Source organism: Puntigrus tetrazona, chromosome 9 (assembly GCF_018831695.1).
Source record: "Puntigrus tetrazona isolate hp1 chromosome 9, ASM1883169v1, whole genome shotgun sequence".
Taxonomy (NCBI): domain Eukaryota; kingdom Metazoa; phylum Chordata; class Actinopteri; order Cypriniformes; family Cyprinidae; genus Puntigrus; species Puntigrus tetrazona.
The window spans coordinates 284,356-298,698 of NC_056707.1; the positions used below are offsets into that span (position 1 = coordinate 284,356).

Here is a 14,343-nt window from a genome sequence, read left to right on the forward strand (position 1 = left end):
TATCAGGTGGCCATTACTTTACAGAAAATACTGGAGCTTGTGCTGTGCTCTGTCAGGGAAAATTGGACAGCTTCACAATGAGATTGAATAGAGGCAGACTTCCTGGAGTTCCTGCTTTAACCTACATAGATTTAAAGACCTTTGTAGCGTGAAAAACCTTTTATCAGGTGGCCATTTCTTTTACAGAAACTACTGGACCTTGTGCTGTGCTCTGTCAGGGAAAATTGGACACCTTCACAGCAAATTGACAAGCTGCGTGAAATCCAGACACGTGTCAAGGCAGACTTTCTTGAGTTCCTGCTCTAACCTACTTTGAGATAAAAGCCTTCTTAGAGTGAAAAACCTTTTATCTGGGTGCCATTTCTTTACAGATAGCAATAAAGACTGTGCCTGTTTCCACCGGGGACCTTTCGCGTGTGGAGCGAGCGTGATAAGCACTACACTCTGAAACTTACTCTTCTTTCTCTACCATGATTTACCTGGAGCGTCGCAAAGACTTTAGGAATTCACGCAAAACAAGAAGCAATGTTTCTGCTCGGTTTTGAACCGAGGACCTTTCGCATGTTAGGCGAACGTGATGACCACTACACTACAGAAACTCCTGGAGCATTACTTGTGCTCTGTCAAGGAAAATTACACACCATTATAGCAGATTGACAAGCTGCGTGAAATCCCACGCATGTTTTACAGAAGACCTCCTTAAGTTCACAGCAGGAGCTGCAGAACTGCTTTTGAGAATCCACAGTGGTCATTTCTTTTGTGCTTTGTTGAAAATGACCTGGATACAAGCACAGACTCTGCTGGCCTGGCAGTTACCACAGCCTAGAGTGACTCAATATTTTCTTCACACCTGTGTGAAGAAATGCTTTTCACAGATTAGAGCGGCAGAAAACCTTTTTACCTTTGCTCTATCAAGGAAAATTGGACAGCTTCACAGCAGATTGACAAGCTGCGTGAAATCCACACACGTGTCAAGGCAGACTTTCCTTGAGTTCCTGCTTTAACCTACTCAGAGTTAAAAGCCTTCGTAAAGCGTGAAGAACCCTTTATCTGGGGGCCATGTCTTTACAGAAAATACTGGAGCTTGTGCTGTGCTCTGTCAGGAAAATTGGACACCTTCACAGCAAATTGACAAGCTGGGCGTGAAATCCACACACGTGTCAATGCAGACTTCCCTTGAGTTCCTGCTCTAACCTACCTGGAGATAAAAGCCTTCTTAGAGTGAAAAACTTTTTATCTGGGGCCATTTCTTTACAGAAAATACTGGAGCTTGTGCTGTGCTCTGTCAGGGAAAATTGGACAGCTTCACAGCAGATTGACAAGCTGCGTGAAATCCACACACGTGTCAAGGCAGACTTCCTTGAGTTCCTGCTTTAACCTACTCAGAGTTAAAAGCCTTGTAGTGTGAAAAACCATTTATCAGGTGGCCATTCCTTTACAGAAAATACTGGAGCTTGTGCTGTGCTCTGTCAGGAAAATTGGACACCTTCACAGCAGATTGACAAGGCAGACTTCCTAGAGTTCCTGCTTTAACCTACTTGGAGTTAAAAGCCTTCAGAGCGTGAAAACCTTTAATCAGGTGGCCATTTTTTTACAGAAACTACTGGAGCTTGTGTTGTGCTCTGTCAGGAAAATTGGACACCTTCACAGCAAATTGACAAGCTCACGTGAAATCCAGACACCTGTCAAGGCAGACTTCCTTGAGTTCCTGCTCCTAACCTACTTGGAGATAAAAGCCTTTGTAGAGTAAAAACCTTTTATCTGGGGGCCATTTCTTTACAGAAAATACTGGAGCTTGTGCAGTGCTCCGTCAGGAAAATTGGACACCTTCACAGCAAATTGACAAGCTGCGTGAAATCCACACACGTGTCAAGGCAGACTTCCTAGAGTTCCTGCTCTAACCTACTTGGAGATAAAAAGCCTTCTAGAGTAGAAAAACCTTTAATCAGGTGGCCATTTCTTTACAGAAAATACTGGAGCTTGTGCTGTGCTCTGTCAGGAAAATTGGACAGCTTACAGGAGATTGACAAGGCAGACTTCCTTGAGTTCCTGCTTTAACCCACTCAGATTTAAAAAGCTTTTGTAGCGTGAAAACCTTTTATCTGGGGGCCATTTCTTTTACAGAAAATACTGGAGCTTGTGCTGTGCTCTGTCAGGGAAAATTGGACACCTTCACAGCAAATTGAGAAGCTGCAGTGAAATCCACACACGTGTCAATGCAGACTTCCTTGAGTTCCTGCTCTAACCTACTTGGAGATAAAAGCCTTCATAGAGTGAAAACCTTTTATCAGGTGGAAATTTCTTTACAGAAAATACTGGAGCTTGTGCTGTGCTCTGTCAGGAAAATTGGACAGCTTCATAATGAGATTGACAAGGCAGACTTCCTTGAGTTCCCTGCTTTAACCTACTCAGATTTAAAAGACCTTTGTAGCGTGAAAAACCTTTTATCAGGTGGCCATTTCTTTACACAGAAACTACTGGAGCTTGTGCTGTGCTCTGTCAGGGAAAATTGGTCACCTTCACAGCAAATTGACAAGCTGCGTGAAAACCAGACACCTGTCAAGGCAGACTTCCTTGAGTTCCTGCTCTAACCTACTTGGAGATAAAAGCCTTCATAGAGTGAAAAACCTTTTATCTGGGGGCCATTTCTTTACAGAAAATACTGGAGCTTGAGCTGTGCTCTGTCAGGGAAAATTGGACACCTTCACAGCAAATTGACAAGCTGCGTGAAATCACACACGTGTCAATGCAGACTTCCTTGAGTTCCTGCTCTAACCTACTTGGAGACAAAAGCCTTCTTAGAGTGAAAAACCTTTTATCTGGGTGCCATTTCTTTACAGATAGCAATAAAGACTGTGCCTGTATCCACCCGGGGACCTTTCGCGTGTGAGGCGAACGTTATAACCACTACACTATGGAAACTTACTCTTCTTTTTCTACAATGATTTACCTGGAACGTCGCAAAGACTTTCGGAATTCTCGCAAAACAAGAAGTAATGTTTCTGCTCGGTTTTGACCCGAGGACCTTTCGCGTGTTAGGCGAACGTGACAACCACTACACTACAGAAACTCCTGGAGCATTACCTATGTTCTGTCAGGGAAAATTACACACCATTATAGCAGATTGACAAGCTGCGTGAAATCCACACACGTGTCAAGGCAGACTTCCTTGAGTTCCTGCTTTAACCTACTCAGAGTTAAAAGCCTTTGTAGCGTGAAAAACCTTTTATCAGGTGGCCATTTCTTTACAGAAAATACTGGAGCTTGTGCTGTGCTCTGTCAGGGAAAATTAGACACCTTCACAGCAGATTGACAAGCTGCGTGAAATCCAGACAACTGTCAAGGCAGACTTCCTTGAGTTCCTGCTCTAACCTACTTCGAGATAAAAGCCTTCATAGAGTGAAAAACCTGTTATCTGGGGCCATTTCTTTACAGAAAATACTGGAGCTTGTTCTGTGCTCTGTCAGGGAAAATTGGACACCTTCACAGCAAATTGACAAGCTGCGTGAAATCCAGACATGTGTCAAGGCAGACTTCCTTGAGTTCCTGGTCTAACCTACTTGGAGATAAAAGCCTTCTTAGAGTGAAAAACCTTTTATCTGGGCCATTCCTTTACAGAAAATACTGGAGCTTGTGCTGTGCTCTGTAAGGGGAAATTGGACAGCTTCACAGCAGATTGACAAGGCAGACTTCCTTGAGTTCCTTCTTTAATCCTACTATGAGATAAAAGCCTTCTTAAAGTGAAAAAACCTTTTATCTGGGGCCATTTCTTTACAGATAGCAATAAAAACTGTGCTGTTTCCTCCCGGTTTCAAACCGGGGACCCTTCGCGTGTGAGGCGAACGTGATAACCACTACACTACAGAAACTCCTGGAGCTTTACTTGTGCTCTGTCAGGGAAAATTACACACCATTAGAGCAGATTGACAAGCTGCGTGAAATCCACACGCGTTTTACAGAAGACCTCCTTAAGTTCACAGCAGGAGCTGAAGAACTGCTTTTTGAGAATCCACAGTGGTCATTTCTTTTGTGCTTTGTTGAAAATTACTTGGATACTACCACAGACTCTGCTGGCCTGGCAGTTACCACAGCCTAGAGTGACTCAATATTTTTCTTCACACCTGTGTAAAGAAATGCCTTAACCGATTAGAGCGGCAGAAAAACCTTTTACCTTTGCTCTGTCATGGAAAATTGGACACCTTCACAGCAAATTGACAAGCTGCGTGCAATCCACACGTGTCAATGCAGATTTTCTTGAGTTCCTGCTCTAACCTACTTGGAGATAAAAGCCTTCTTAGAGTGAAAAACCTTTTATCAGGTGGCCATTTCTTTACAGAAAATATTGGAGCTTGTGCTGTGGTCTGTCAGGGAAAATTGGACAGCTTCACAGCAGATTGACAAGGCAGACTTCTGTGAGTTCCTGCTTTAACCTACTCAGAGTTAAAAGCTTTTGTAGCGTGAAAAACCTTTTATCAGGCGGCCATTTCTTTACAGAAAATATTGGAGCTTGTGCTGTGCTCTGTCAGGGAAAATTGGACACCTTCACAGCAAATTGACAAGCTGCGTGAAATCCACACACGTGTCAAGGCAGACTTCCTTGAGATCCTGCTTTAACCTACTCAGAGTTAAAAGCCTTTGTAGCGTGAAAAACCTATTATCAGGTGACCATTTCTTTACAGAAACTACTGGAGCTTGTGATGTGCTCTGTCAGGGAAAATTAGACACCTTCACAGCAGATTGACAAGCTGCGTGAAATCCACACACGTGTCAAGGCAGACTTCCTTGAGTTCCTGCTCTAACGTACTTGGAGATAAAAGCCTTCTTAAAGTGAAAAACCTTTTGTCAGGTGGCCATTTCTTTACAGAAAATACTGGAGCTTGTGCTGTGCTCTGTCAGGGAAAATTGGACACCTTCACAGCAAATTGACAAGCTGCGTGAAATCCAGACATGTGTCAAGGCTGACTTCCTTGAGATCCTGCTTTTACCTACTCAGAGATAAAAGCCTTGTAGCGTGAAAAACCTTTTATCAGGTGGCCATTTCTTCACAGAAAATACTGGAGCTTGTGCTGTGCTCTGTCAGGGAAAATTGGACACCTTCACAGCAAATTGACAAGCTGCGTGAAATCCACACACGTGTCAAGGCAGACTTCCTTGAGTTCCTGCTCTAACCTACTTGGAGATAAAAGCCTTCTTAGAGTGAAAAACCTTTTATCTGGGGGCCATTTCTTTACAGAAAATACTGGAGCTTGTGCTGTGCTCTGTCAGGGAAAATTGGACACCTTCACAGCACATTGACAAGGCAGACTTCCTTGAGTTCCTGCTCTAACCTACTTGGAGATGAAAGCCTTCATAGAGTGAAAAACCTGGGGGCCATTTCTTTACAGATAGCAACAAAGACTGTGCCTGTTTCAGCCGGGACCTTTTCAGTGTGAGGCAAACATGATAACCACTACACTCACGGAAACTTACTCTTATTTCACTACCATGATTTACCTGGAAAGTCGCAAAGACTTTAGGAATTCTCGGAAAACAAGAAGCTATGTTTCTGTAAAGAAATGTTAGGCAAACGCTGATGACCACTACACTACAGAAACTCCTGGAGCTTTACTTGTGCTCTGTCAGGGAAAATTACACACCATTAGAGCAGATTGACAAGCTGCGTGAAATCCACACGCGTTTCACTGTTTCAAAAATTGGACAGCTTCACAGCAAATTGACAAGGCAGACTTCCTTGAGTTCCTGCTCTAACCTACTTGGAGTTAAAAGCCTTTGTAGCGTGAAAAACCTTTTATCAGGTGGCCATTTCTTTACAGAAACTACTGGAGCTTGTGCTGTGCTCTGTCAGGGAAAATTGGACACCTTCACAGCAAATTGACAAGCTGCGTGAAATCCAGACACGTGTCAAGGCAGACTTCCTTGAGTTCCTGCTCTAACCTACTTGGAGATAAAAGTCTTCTTAGAGTGAAAAACCTTTTATCTGGGGGCTATTTCTTTACAGAAAATACTGGAGCTTGTGCTGTGCTCTGTCAGGGAAAATTAGACACCTTCACAGCAGATTGACAAGCTGCGTGAAATCCACACACGTGTCAAGGCAGACTTCCTTGAGTTCCTGCTTTAACCTACTCAGAGTTAAAAGCCTTGTAGCGTGAAAAAACTTTTATCAGGTGGCCATTTCTATACAGAAAATACTGGAGCTTGTGCTGTGCTCTGTCAGGGAAAATTGGACAGCTTCACAGCAGATTGACAAGGCAGACTTCTGTGAGTTCCTACTTTAACCTACTCAGAGTTAAAAGCCTTTGTAGAGTGAAAAACCTATTATCAGGTGGCCATTTCTTTACAGAAACTACTGGAGCTTGTGATGTGCTCTGTCAGGGAAAATTAGACACCTTCACAGCAGATTGACAAGCTGCGTGAAATCCACACACGTGTCAAGGCAGACTTCCTTGAGTTCCTGCTTTAACCTACTCAGAGTTAAAAGCTTTTGTAGCGTGAAAAACCTTTTATCAGGTGGCCATTTCTTTAAAGAAACTACTGGAGCTTGTGCTGTGCTCTGTCAGGGAAAATTGGACAGCTTCACAGCAGATTGACAAGGCAGACTTCCTTGAGTACCTGCTTTAACCTACTTGGAGTTAAAAGCCTTTGTAGCGTGAAAAACCTATTATCAGGTGGCCATTTCTTTACAGAAACTACTGGAGCTTGTGCTGTGCTCTGTCAGGGAAAATTAGACACCTTCACAGCAGATTGACAAGCTGCGTGAAATCCACACACGTGTCAAGGCAGACTTCCTTGAGTTCCTGCTCTAACCTACTTGGAGATAAAAGCCTTCCTAAAGTGAAAAACCTTTTATCAGGTGGCCATTTCTTTAAAGAAAATACTGGAGCTTGTGCTGTGCTCTGTCAGGGAAAATTGGACACCTTCACAGCAAATTGACAAGCTGCGTGAAATCCAGACATGTGTCAAGGCAGACTTCCTTGAGTTCCTGCTCTAACCTACTTGGAGATAAAAGCCTTCTTAGAGTGAAAAACCTTTTATCTGGGGGCCATTTCTTTACAGAAAATACTGGAGCTTGTGCTGTGCTCTGTCAGGGATAATTTGACAGCTTCACAGCAGATTGACAAGGCAGACTTCCTTGAGTTCCTTCTTTAACCTACTATGAGATAATAGCCTTCTTAAAGTGAAAAACCTTTTATCAGGTGGCCATTTCTTTACAGAAACTACTGGAGCTTGTGCTGTGCTCTGTCAGGGAAAATTGGACAGCTTCACAGCAGATTGACAAGGCAGACTTCCTTGAGTTCCTTCTTTAACCTACTATGAGATAAAAGCCTTCTCAGAGTAAAAACCTTTTATCTGGGAGCCATTTCTTTACAGATAGCAATAAAGACTGTGCCTGTTTCCTCCTGATTTCGAACCGGGGACCTTTGGCCTGTGAGGCGAACGTGATAACCACTACACTACGGAAACTTGCTCGTCTTTCTCTACCATGCTTTACCTGGAACGTCGCAAAGACTTTAAGAATTCTCGCGAAACAAGAAGCAAGGTTTCTGCTCGGTTCTGAACCGAGGACCTTTAGCGTGTTAGGCAAACGTGATGACCACTACACTACAGAAACTCCTAGAGCTCTACTTGTGCTCTGTCAGGGAAAATTACACACCATTAGAGCAGATTGACAAGCTGCGTGAAATCCACACGCGTTTCACAGAAGACCTCCTTAAGTTCACAGCAGGAGCTGCAGAACTGCTTTTTGAGAATCCTCAGTGGTCATTTCTTTTGTGCTTTGTTGAAAATTACTTGGATACTAGCACAGACTCTGCTGGCCTGGCAGTTACCACAGCCTAGAGTGACTCAATATTTTTCTTCACAACACCTGTGTAAAGAAATGCCTTCACAGATTAGAGCGGCAGAAAAACCTTTTACCTTTGCTCTGTCAGGGAAAATTGGACAGCTTCACAGCAGATTGACAAGCTGCGTGAAATCCACACACGTGTCAAGGCAGACTTCCTTGAGTTCCTGCTCTAACCTACTTGGAGATAAAAGCCTTCTTAGAGTGAAAAACCTTTTATCTGGGGGCCATTTCTTTACAAAAAATACTGGAGCTTGTGCTGTGCTCTGTCAGGGAAAATTGGACAGCTTCACAGCAGATTGACAAGGCAGACTTCCTTGAGTTCCAGCTCTAACCTACTTGGAGATAAAAGCCTTCTTAGAGTGAAAAACCTTTTATCTGGGGGCCATTTCTTTACAGAAAATACTGGAGCTTGTGCTGTGCTCTGTCAGGGAAAATTGGACACCTTCACTGCAAATTGTCAAGCTGCGTGAAATCCAGACACGTGTCAAGGCAGACTTCCTTGAGTTCCTGCTCTAACCTACTTGGAGATAAAAGCCTTCTTAGAGTGAAAAACCTTTTATCTGGAGGCCATTTCTTTACAAAAAATACTGGAGCTTGTGCTGTGCTCTATCAGGAAAATTGGACCTTCGGCTTCACAGCAGATTGACAAGGCAGACTTCCTTGAGTTCCAGCTCTAACCTACTTGTAGATAAAAGCCTTCATAGAGTGAAAAACCTTTTATCTGGGGGCCATTTCTTTACAGAAAATACTGGAGCTTGTGCTGTGCTCTGTCAGGGAAAATTGGACAGCTTCATAGCAGATTGACAAGCTGCGTGAAATCCACACACGTGTCAATGCAGACTTCCTTGAGTTCTTGCTCTAACCTACTTGGAGATAAAAGCCTTCTTAAAGTGAAAAACCTTTTATCTGGGGGCCATTTCTTTACAGAAAATACTGGAGCTTGTGCTGTGCTCTGTCAGGGAAAATTGGACACCTTCACAGCAAATTGACAAGCTGCGTGAAATCCACACACGTGTCAAGGCAGACTTCCTTGAGTTCCTGCTCTAACTTACTTGGAGATAAAAGCCTTCTTAAAGTGAAAAACCTTTTATCAGGTGGCCATTTCTTTACAGAAAATACTGGAGCTTGTGCTGTGCTCTGTCAGGGAAAATTGGACAGCTTCACAGCAGATTGTCAAGGCAGACTTCCTTGAGTTCCTGCTTTAACCTACTCAGAGTTAAAAGCCTTGTAGTGTGAAAAACCTTTTATCAGGTGGCCATTTCTTTACAGAAAGTACTGGAGCTTGTGCTGTGCTCTGTCAGGGAAAATTGGACACCTTCACAGCAAATTGACAAGCTGCGTGAAATCCACACACGTGTCAAGGCAGACTTCCTTGAGTTCCTGCTTTAACCTACTCAGAGTTAAAAGCTTTTGTAGCGTGAAAAACCTTTTATCAGGTGGCCATTTCTTTAAAGAAACTACTGGAGCTTGTGCTGTGCTCTGTCAGGGAAAATTAGACACCTTCACAGCAGATTGACAAGCTGCGTGAAATCCACACACGTGTCAAGGCAGACTTCCTTGAGTTCGTGCTTTAACCTACTCAGAGTTAAAAGCTTTTGTAGCGTGAAAAAGCTTTTATCAGGTGGCCATTTCTTTGCAGAAAATACTGGAGCTTGTGCTGTGCTCTGTCAGGGAAAATTGGAAACCTTCACAGCAGATTGACAAGGCAGACTTCCTAGAGTTCCTGCTTTAACCTACTTGCAGTTAAAAGCCTTTGTAGCGTGAAAAACCTTTTATCAGGTGGCCATTTCTTTACAGAAACTACTGGAGCTTGTGCTGTGCTCTGTCAGGGAAAATTGGACACCTTAACAGCAAATTGACAAGCTGCGTGAAATCCAGACACGTGTCAAGGCAGACTTCCTTGAGTTCCTGCTCTAACCTACTTGGAGATAAAAGCCTTCTTAGAGTGAAAAACCTTTTATCTGGGGGCCATTTCTTTACAAAAAATACTGGAGCTTGTGCTGTGCTCTGTCAGGGAAAATTGGACAGCTTCACAGCAGATTGACAAGGCAGACTTCCTTGAGTTCCAGCTCTAACCTACTTGGAGATAAAAGCCTTCTTAGAGTGAAAAACCTTTTATCTGGGGGCCATTTCTTTACAGAAAATACTGGAGCTTGTGCTGTGCTCTGTCAGGGAAAATTGGACACCTTCACAGCAAATTGACAAGCTGCGTGAAATCCACACACGTGTCAATGCAGATTTCCTTGAGTTCCTGCTCTAACCTACTTGAGATAAAAGCCTTCATAGAGTGAAAAACCTTTTATCAGGTGGCCATTACTTTACAGAAAATACTGGAGCTTGTGCTGTGCTCTGTGAGGGAAAATTGGACAGCTTCACAATGAGATTGACAAGGCAGACTTCCTTGAGTTCCTGCTTTAACCTACTCAGATTTAAAGACCTTTGTAGCGTGAAAAACCTTTTATCAGGTGGCCATTTCTTTACAGAAACTACTGGACCTTGTGCTGTGCTCTGTCAGGGAAAATTGGACACCTTCACAGCAAATTGACAAGCTGCGTGAAATCCAGACACGTGTCAAGGCAGACTTTCTTGAGTTCCTGCTCTAACCTACTTGGAGATAAAAGCCTTCTTAGAGTGAAAAACCTTTTATCTGGGTGCCATTTCTTTACAGATAGCAATAAAGACTGTGCCTGTTTCCACCCGGGGACCTTTCGCGTGTGAGGCGAACGTGATAAGCACTACACTACGGAAACTTACTCTTCTTTCTCTACCATGATTTACCTGGAACGTCGCAAAGACTTTAGGAATTCTCGCAAAACAAGAAGCAATGTTTCTGCTCGGTTTTGAACCGAGGACCTTTCGCATGTTAGGCGAACGTGATGACCACTACACTACAGAAACTCCTGGAGCATTACTTGTGCTCTGTCAAGGAAAATTACACACCATTATAGCATTTAGTCATTTTTGACAAGATTGACAGATTGCCTTCGTAGCGTGAAGAACCCTTTATCTGGGGGCCATGTCTTTACAGAAAATACTGGAGCTTGTGCTGTGCTCTGTCAGGGAAAATTGGACACCTTCACAGCAAATTGACAAGCTGCGTGAAATCCACACACGTGTCAATGCAGACTTCCTTGAGTTCCTGCTCTAACCTACTTGGAGATAAAAGCCTTCTTAGAGTGAAAAACTTTTTATCTGGGGGCCATTTCTTTACAGAAAATACTGGAGCTTGTGCTGTGCTCTGTCAGGGAAAATTGGACAGCTTCACAGCAGATTGACAAGCTGCGTGAAATCCACACACGTGTCAATGCAGACTTCCTTGAGTTCCTGCTCTAACCAACTTGGAGATAAAAGCCTTCTTAGAGTGAAAAACCTTTTATCTGGGGGCCATTTCTTTACAGAAAATACTGGAGCTTGTGCTGTGCTCTGTCAGGGAAAATTGGACTGCTTCACAGCAGATTGACAAGGCAGTCTTCCTTGATTTCCTGCTTTAACCTACTCAGAGTAATAAACCTTCGTAGCGTGAAAAATCTTTTATCAGGTGGCCATTTCTTTATAGAAACTACTGGAGCTTGTGCTGTGCTCTTTCAAAGAAAATTGGACACCATCACAGCAAATTGACAAGCTGCGTGAAATCCAGACACGTGTCAAGGCAGACTTTCTTGAGTTCCTGCTCTAACCTACTTGGAGATAAAAGCCTTCTTAGAGTGAAAAACCTTTTATCTGGGTGCCATTTCTTTACAGATAGCAATAAAGACTGCGCCAGTTTCCACCCGGGGACCTTTCGCGTGTGAGGCGAACGTGATAAGCACTACACTACGGAAACTTACTCTTCTTTCTCTACCATGATTTACCTGGAACGTCGCAAAGACTTTAGGAATTCTCGCAAAACAAGAAGCAATGTTTCTGCTCGGTTTTGAACCGAGGACCTTTCGCGTGTTAGGCGAACGTGATGACCACTACACTACAGAAACTCCTGGAGCAAACTTGTGCTCTGTCAAGGAAAATTACACACCATTATAGCAGATTGACAAGCTGCGTGAAATCCACACGCGTTTTACAGAAGACCTCCTTAAGGTCACAGCAGGAGCTGCAGAACTGCTTTTTGAGAATCCACAGTGGTCATTTCTTTTGTGCTTTGTTGAAAATGACCTGGATACAAGCACAGACTCTGCTGGCCTGGCAGTTACCACAGCCTAGAGTGACTCAATATTTTTCTTCACACCTGTGTGAAGAAATGCCTTCACAGATTAGAGCGGCAGAAAAACCTTTTACCTTTGCTCTGTCAAGGAAAATTGGACAGCTTCACAGCAGATTGACAAGCTGCGTGAAATCCACACACGTGTCAAGGCAGACTTCCTTGAGTTCCTGCTTTAACCTACTCAGAGTTAAAAGCCTTCGTAGCATGAAGAACCCTTTATCTGGGGGCCATGTCTTTACAGAAAATACTGGAGCTTGTGCTGTGCTCTGTCAGGGAAAATTGGACACCTTCAAAGCAAATTGACAAGCTGCGTGAAATCCACACACGTGTCAATGCAGACTTCATTGAGTTCCTGCTCTAACCTACTTGGAGATAAAAGCCTTCTTAGAGTGAAAAATCTTTTATCAGGTGGCCATTTCTTTATAGAAACTACTGGAGCTTGTGCTGTGCTCTTTCAAAGAAAATTGGACACCATCACAGCAAATTGACAAGCTGCGTGAAATCCAGACACGTGTCAAGGCAGACTTTCTTGAGTTCCTGCTCTAACCTACTTGGAGATAAAAGCCTTCTTAGAGTGAAAAACCTTTTATCTGGGTGCCATTTCTTTACAGATAGCAATAAAGACTGTGCCTGTTTCCACCCGGGGACCTTTCGCGCGTGAGGCGAACGTGATAAGCACTACACTACGGAAACTTACTCTTCTTTCTCTACCATGATTTACCTGGAACGTCGCAAAGACTATAGGAATTCTCGCAAAACAAGAGGCAATGTTTCTGCTCGGTTTTGAACCGAGGACCTTTCGCGTGTCAGGCGAACGTGATGACCACTACACTACAGAAACTCCTGGAGCATTACTTGTGCTCTGTCAAGGAAAATAACACACCATTATAGCAGATTGACAAGCTGCGTGAAATCCACAAGCGTTTTACAGAAGACCTCCTTAAGTTCACAGCAGGAGCTGCAGAACTGCTTTTTGAGAATCCACAGTGGTCATTTCTTTTGTGGTTTGTTGAAAATGACCTGGATACAAGCACAGACTCTGCTGGCCTGGCAGTTACCACAGCCTAGAGTGACTCAATATTTTTCTTCACACCTGTGTGAAGAAATGCCTTCACAGATTAGAGCGGCAGAAAAACCTTTTACCTTTGCTCTGTCAAGGAAAATTGGACAGCTTCACAGCAGATTGACAAGCTGCGTGAAATCCACACATGTGTCAAGGCAGACTTCCTTGAGTTCCTGCTTTAACCTACTCAGAGTTAAAAGCCTTCGTAGCGTGAAGAACCCTTTATCTGGTGGCCATGTCTTTACAGAAAATACTGGAGCTTGTGCTGTGCTCTGTCAGGGAAAATTGGACACCTTCAAAGCAAATTGACAAGCTGCGTGAAATCCACACACGTGTCAATGCAGACTTCCTTGAGTTCCGGCTCTAACCTACTTGGAGATAAAAGCCTTCTTAGAGTGAAAAACCTTTTATCTGGGGGCCATTTCTTTACAGAAAATACTGGAGCTTGTGCTGTGCTCTGTCAAGGAAAATTGGACAGCTTCACAGCAGATTGACAAGCTGCGTGAAATCCACACACGTGTCAAGGCAGACTTCCTTGAGTTCCTGCTTTAACCTACTCAGAGTTAAAAGCCTTCGTAGCGTGAAGAACCCTTTATCTGGGGGCCATGTCTTTACAGAAAATACTGGAGCTTGTGCTGTGCTCTGTCAGGGAAAGTTGGACACCTTCAAAGCAAATTGACAAGCTGCGTGAAATCCACACACGTGTCAATGCAGACTTCCTTGAGTTCCTGCTCTAACCTACTTGGAGATAAAAGCCTTCTTAGAGTGAAAAATCTTTTATCAGGTGGCCATTTCTTTATAGAAACTACTGGAGCTTGTGCTGTGCTCTTTCAAAGAAAATTGGACACCATCACAGCAAATTGACAAGCTGCGTGAAATCCAGACACGTGTCAAGGCAGACTTTCTTGAGTTCCTGCTCTAACCTACTTGGAGATAAAAGCCTTCTTAGAGTGAAAACCTTTTATCTGGGTGCCATTTCTTTACAGATAGCAATAAAGACTGTGCCTGTTTCCACCGGGGACCTTTCGCGTCAGGCGAACGTGATAAGCACTACACTACGGAAACTTACTCTTCTTTCTCTACCATGATTTACCTGGAACGTCGCAAAGACTATAGGAATTCTCGCAAAACAAGAAGCAATGTTTCTGCTCGGTTTTGAACCGAGGACCTTTCGCGTGTCAGGCGAACGTGATGACCACTACACTACAGAAACTCCTGGAGCATTACTTGTGCTCTGTC

The 14,343-nt window shown here is 43.6% G+C and overlaps 8 non-coding genes across 8 annotated transcripts; all 8 read right to left on the reverse strand.

Moving 5' to 3' along the window:
• Nucleotides 1–526: 526 nt before the first annotated feature.
• trnav-aac lies at nucleotides 527–599 on the reverse strand. The gene has a single exon. It is a non-coding gene; the product is annotated as a tRNA-Val (tRNA).
• Nucleotides 600–2,997: 2,398 nt separating this feature from the next.
• Nucleotides 2,998–3,070, reverse strand: trnav-aac. Its single transcript has one exon. It is a non-coding gene; the product is annotated as a tRNA-Val (tRNA).
• A 726-nt stretch (nucleotides 3,071–3,796) lies between these two features.
• trnav-cac lies at nucleotides 3,797–3,869 on the reverse strand. Its single transcript has one exon. It is a non-coding gene; the product is annotated as a tRNA-Val (tRNA).
• A 3,667-nt stretch (nucleotides 3,870–7,536) lies between these two features.
• Nucleotides 7,537–7,609, reverse strand: trnav-aac. Its single transcript has one exon. It is a non-coding gene; the product is annotated as a tRNA-Val (tRNA).
• Nucleotides 7,610–10,668: 3,059 nt separating this feature from the next.
• trnav-aac lies at nucleotides 10,669–10,741 on the reverse strand. The gene has a single exon. It is a non-coding gene; the product is annotated as a tRNA-Val (tRNA).
• Nucleotides 10,742–11,741: 1,000 nt separating this feature from the next.
• Nucleotides 11,742–11,814, reverse strand: trnav-aac. The gene has a single exon. It is a non-coding gene; the product is annotated as a tRNA-Val (tRNA).
• Nucleotides 11,815–12,809: 995 nt separating this feature from the next.
• trnav-gac lies at nucleotides 12,810–12,882 on the reverse strand. Its single transcript has one exon. It is a non-coding gene; the product is annotated as a tRNA-Val (tRNA).
• A 1,362-nt stretch (nucleotides 12,883–14,244) lies between these two features.
• Nucleotides 14,245–14,317, reverse strand: trnav-gac. Its single transcript has one exon. It is a non-coding gene; the product is annotated as a tRNA-Val (tRNA).
• Between the last annotated feature and the right edge of the window lie 26 nt (nucleotides 14,318–14,343).